The sequence below is a fragment of the Tiliqua scincoides genome, chromosome 6 (assembly GCF_035046505.1).
Source record: "Tiliqua scincoides isolate rTilSci1 chromosome 6, rTilSci1.hap2, whole genome shotgun sequence".
NCBI classification, from domain to species: domain Eukaryota; kingdom Metazoa; phylum Chordata; class Lepidosauria; order Squamata; family Scincidae; genus Tiliqua; species Tiliqua scincoides.
In genome coordinates this window covers 13,851,031-13,856,839 of record NC_089826.1, presented here as the reverse complement: position 1 = coordinate 13,856,839, position 5,809 = coordinate 13,851,031, and the positions used below count along the sequence as shown (strand labels likewise).

General features: G+C 43.9%; 1 pseudogene; it reads left to right on the top strand.

The window, feature by feature from the left end:
• The first annotated feature begins 5,385 nt into the window (after positions 1-5,385).
• LOC136656213 (5S ribosomal RNA) lies at positions 5,386-5,502 on the top strand (annotated as a pseudogene).
• The last annotated feature ends 307 nt before the right edge of the window (positions 5,503-5,809 follow it).

The following is a 5,809-nucleotide window of genomic DNA, read 5'->3' as shown; positions in this document are numbered from 1 at the left end:
CCTCTAGATAAGAGAATGTTTGTTCCCTTTTTGGGGGGGCTGCGCTGCTGCAGCACTGGCACTGGAAAGTTGGACAGGATTGGGCCCTAAGGCTGCAACTCTACACAAACTCACCTGGGAGTCCATAGTACAGTACACAATGGAACTTATTTCTGAATAGACATGCATAGGCTTGCAGTGTAATTGTGTTGGAAAGCATTGCTTTCAGGGTGATGTGGGGAACTAAGAAAGTTCTATCTACAGTGGGACCGCCATATACAAAATCCATGGATCATTAAATCCACACCCACAGAGCTGATGTGGCACCACAGTAACTTACCTGAGGGGTGCGCCTGGCCCTCCATAAGTCAGCCTCCCAGCGTCTTCAGATTGCCACCTGGATGCAACTCCAGGAGGTCCTCTGAAGCCTTCCATTTGCCGGCTTTGTATCCATTGATATTCAAATCTGTGGAACATTTGCCATCTTCACACAAAACATTTGCCATTTTTACACAAAAGACTGATGATACGAGCCCAGGCCTGTCTACTCACAAGTATGTTCCATTGTGTTGAATAGACTTACTCCCAGGAAAGTGTGTTCAGGAAGGCAGCCTAAGTTTAGTTTGTGTGAATTTCCTGTGCCTATATATTACAATTCTATATATTCTGCATATTCAGTAAGCAATTCTATATATTACATCGGCCAGAACTTAGTTCTCTTTCTTTGTGTCTTGAATCTCTCAAAATGCAGTACACACAAAACTTAGGCTGCAATCCTAACCACACTTTCCTGAAAGTAAGCCCCATTGAACAAAATAGGACTTACTTCTGAGCAGACCTGGTTAAGATTGTGCCCAAAATTGAGAGCATTCACAAATGAGAGAGAGAGAGAGAGAGAGAGAGAGAGAGAGAGAGAGAGAGAGAGAGAGAGAGACCAGATCTACCTCAAAATTTCATGTTGGACAGAATTTAGTGTGAAGTTGAGACAAAAAAACTTTTGGCGAAGTCGATGCTGCTGTCTCTCCCCAAGGTAAGGAGAGAGGAAAAACAGCCATTGTTCATTTACATGTTAATGAATTGAAATGCATGCAAATATAAAACGACCAGTGGCAGTGCCTAATATTGAAGAGAAGCAGGAAAAGAGGAGACAGGTGGCTAAGAACCTGGCCAGGCCAGCTTCAGAATGCCCTGCTGGACAGCCCTGTGCCAAAGCTTTCTTTTTAAAAAAAAAAATACCATGGTACGTTATAAATAAAAGGGGCAGACACACTGCTGAATATTCCTCTCAATTCCCAAAGGCTTTATTTTGTTGGAAGTCCGTTAACAAGATGACTCCTGTTGCACCCACTGCTATTATATGCTCCTTTCCTGGATAATTAAGTAAGAATTTTCAATTTTATTCATGCCTTTACTAAATTAAACTCTGCTCGCATTAGTCTGATCCATATGGTCATTAGAGCCTAGTTACATTCCGTGTGCGAGATAATAAGATGGGATTTATTATTCTCGTACTACAACTTCAGATATGGTTGCGTAGACATGGGTTGAAAAAGTTAATTCCCCATCTCTGTGCCTTCTTTTGTAGTGACAGCTATTGCTGCTCGGAAGGCAGATATTATGTCATTGATGCCTGACAGAGGATGAAATATATAGATATTTATACACAGAGAGAGAGAGAGAGAGAGAGAGAGAGAGAGAGAGAGAGAGAGAGAGAGAGAAGGATGACGATAATAAACTCCAACTGGCAAAAATTGCTAGTTTACTTTGATTACGAAATTGTCACCTCGTTTAGAGTGGTGGGGAGGCAAGTTCGGCACAGCTGATTTGAAGGATAATAAATTCTCTGGTTCCAAACAAATTATCTTAATTACACAAAGCCTTCTCCTCCTGTTATCTTGCTCATTAGTTAGCGGAGTGAAGAATACTCTGGTTTCTCTCCAGATGAGAGGGTAACCAAGAGGCCAGAGCTCCTATACCTTGGATAGTTGTGTATCAAAAGGAATCTGAAAAACGTGCATTTTGTCATATGAGAAAAAAGCAGAGGCACAGTTTCCTGAGGAAAACGTCCCATCAGTTAAGCTCTTCTTCTGAGCCTTTTCTCCAGGTGTCCCAGTCTTCAGAGGCTGGGTGGATGACAACCAGGAAAAGGGCCTTTTTTTGTGGTAGCACCCAAAACCTGGAACAGTCTCCATTCCCCCTGGCATATTTGTCTGCTGCCACCTTTGTTCTCTTTCAGATGCCAGGCAAAGTTAAATTCTATTCTCCTGGAGAAAAGGGAGATTACAGCAAGGTTCTAAGGCCTGCTCTTGAATATATTCCAGTGTTAATAATAATAATAATAATAATACTAATACTGGTGTCGTAAGAGGCGACTAAACAGCCACTGGGTAGATGGGACTCGTTAGCCTGGGAAGGCAGCTCATCTGAGAGAAGGAAAACTCTGATCCCAAACCTCCACTGCCTTGTGGCTACACCCAGTTATGGAAAAGGCTTCAGGAGTCAACCTCGAGGCAAAATCCGGAGCCGGAGTCCCTGAGGCAGTTCATGGCTGAACACAGTCGCGTTCTGGCAACTCCTGCGACGCCGCTGGAACCAACCGTATTGGCTTCTGCCTTTCCATTGGACCATTTCAGTGACATGGAGAGGGAGGATTTGCTGCATGGGAAACAGTCTATCCCCCATATCTACTTTACCCAGGCTTTGTGCACTGGAGAGGACACTCTGTTCCAGAACCACCATTCAGAACACGATACCATAGTCTTCCAAGACTGAAGGATGCCAACAACAACCCAATACTGGTGTTTATATACTGCCATCTTGGCCATTGGATTGCTCCTTTGGCTTTATTCAAGTTGGTTTACATGAACAGGCTTCCTCTAAAGCCCCAAGGGTTGTTTTTTTTTGTTTTTTGTTTTTGTTTTTACAATAAGCAAAGAAGTTCTGTCTTTCAAGAACACACTATTTTCCAGGTGGATCTTTTTCTGTCTGGTCTTCATTCTGGCTGTGTCGCCTCCCACACTGAGAAACGGCTGCAGCCAACTTCTTGTCTTCCACTCAAGAACTCAGCTCGTGAGCTTCAAAGTCTTACCACAAACGGTAGTTTCTGGTGTTCTTGAACGGACGACCTTCAGATGTTGTCTTTGGGCTTAAGGACAGCTCTACCCTCTGGACCAGACCTTCCACCCCTTCAAACAAATAAATAAATAAATATCAAACCATGTGTATCTGCACATCTTTCACCCCAAGAGAGCATTAAGAGAGGTGAACACAGTGGTGTAGTGCTAAATTTTGAAGTGCAGGAGTTTGTCGTGGCATTCCCCGTAGCTGTATCCTGGCAAGACTGTATAACAGTGGTTCCCAAACTGTGGGCTGTGGCTCCCTTGAGAGTCGCCAAAACCAGTCAGGGGAGCTGCAGACTCCTTATGAAAAACCACCAATGCATAGGATTGTAGACCTAATGGGAAGCTGCAGCCAATGGCCCAGTAGATCAAGGGAGCCGACAGTCAAAAAAGTTGGGGAACCACTACTCTAGAGTAGCCAAAAAAAAAAACAACAACTTTGGATGTCTTTGTTAGGTGTTCTTCTCCTGCTACATCAGAAACTTATCATACTTCATACACATCTAGTTCATTTCATCTGGAACTCTTGGAATAGATTGCAATAGTTTAAAACAAATGTATAAAAATTGAAAAATGGGATTAAGAATATCCCAGGTCAATCTGAAAAGTATATTGGACTGCTAGCCCAGGTAGGTTTACTGAGAAGTAAGGCCTCAATCCTATTGGTGCATAACACTGTTAGAATGCTGTTCTGTCCATGCTAGGCACTTTGTGGATGTCATAAAAGGCAACAGGCCAGAGAGTATGCAAGCTGGCAGCTGCCACAGGTGGCAAGTGGCCGGTCCCACATACCAGTGGACGATAAATGCCCACAGTTTTGTTTTCACTGGATGTACTCAGTAAGGTACTGAGTAAGAGTACTGAGTAATGTACTCAGTAAGGTACTCAGTAAGGTACTGAGAACGTACTCAGTAAGGTAGTGAATCATGGAATTTCAGAGTCTGGGTGATGTCCTCAAAAAGGACTGAGCATACATGCCCATCTTCCACCCTTACTAGCGAGAGGTGTGTGCAACAAGTTCTCTTGACTGCAATGTTCAGACAGGGTCATGCAGGAGGAGACTAATTTTTAGAGCATTCGTTGTGGCTGCATTTTGTATTTCATCATCATGAGAAATATAGCTGCTGAATAACTTACGCTTATGTATGTGTGTGATTGTACCCCTGCTCTCCCTAGGAGAAGAAAAAGCGCATCGAGGGTTGGCACAAAATGTAAAAAAAAGAGCGCAACATTTAGAATGAATTTTAGAGCTCCTCTGTACTAGAAACACCTAAGAATTTTTAAGGGTTTAAGGTTAAATGAGGCTGCAATTCTATCCACACTTACCTGGGAGTAAGCCCATTGACTAGAATGGGATTTACTTCTGAGTAGACATGCATAGGATTGGACTCTGAGTTTCTGTAAGAGAAGTGCCATTTTTCAGGGCGCTTCTGCGCATTCCCAGTTGCGTCTGTCAAAATTCCTTCTTGCGCCCAGCTATTTGAGGTTCAGGAACTCTGTCCTCTTTTTCACCCTCCCAGATGAGTTATGGCAAAAGCAGCTGCCTTTCTGCATGAGGTCCCAGCATCCCAGCAACATTAAGGAAACCAAAATAATGGCAGATTCACTTCCTGTCTCTATTTACCAGCATCAGTGCTCAGAGTAAGTGGGGGGTATTTCAGGCATTTTGCTCCGTGGATGTCAAGAGAGATGCAGCCATAGAATATTATCTTGTCACATCCGTTTACAGGCACTGTTGTAAAAACTGGGATGGGGAAAAAAAAATCTAGGTCAGAATAGTTTATTATCCATCTGCACCAGCACCAATACGGTGACTTCTTTAAGGGGAAAATTCATGATGGGAAAGGAAAAGATGCAATAAGAGGGGGAGAAAAAGACACCAGGCTTGTTTCATGATGATAGGGCTGGGAGAAAATTTTGTATTTGCAAACAGCCCTGTCTCATTGTCAAGTGCTGAGACTCAGCTGGCCACGCAAGTGGGTTAATAGAACAGAAGGAGAGAGAGAGAGAGAGAGAGAGAGTATCAAAGGGAGAGGATTAAGCAAATAAGGGTCCACTTATAAAAATGTGTGCAGTTATGTCGGATGGCAAAGCAGGCTACGAATGCAGAGTAAGAATGCATATTTGCAGAAAGGAGACTGGATTAACCACTGGAATGGGGTATGCTATAGGTTGGCAGCCAGCTGAACTGGGACCACCACTGTGATGAAATTGGGGCACCTACTTCCTGGTTATTATGATCACCGGTGATAGGAGTGGCATCTACGAGTTCAAGACTAAGGACATAAATTTCAACTGTTACCCTGCACATGCCCAATCTCATCTGTTCTTGGAAGCTAAGCAGGGTCAGGCCTGGTTAGTACTTGGATGGGAGACTGCCTGGGAATACCGGGTGCTGTAGGCTTATACCATAGTCTTTCGAGACTGAAGGTTGCCAACCATTTCAACAGGGGGCTCACAGCTGGTTGTGTGAGCTCCCCTCCTCTTACCATTGTGATGGACATGAGTTTGTGTAATTCTTTGTGGGTCCGCAGCAGCCGTGTGCTAGCTGGGGCTACCGCCCACCATGCTGTCACTATGCCCCACATAGCATCATGTGAGCATGAAAGAATGATTTGCCATCATGGTAAGATAAGTGGGTCTACCTACATAGTAAGGGACCACCGGAAGACGTCTTACAGAGGGCCCTCTTAAACCTAGACTCAGTTTTA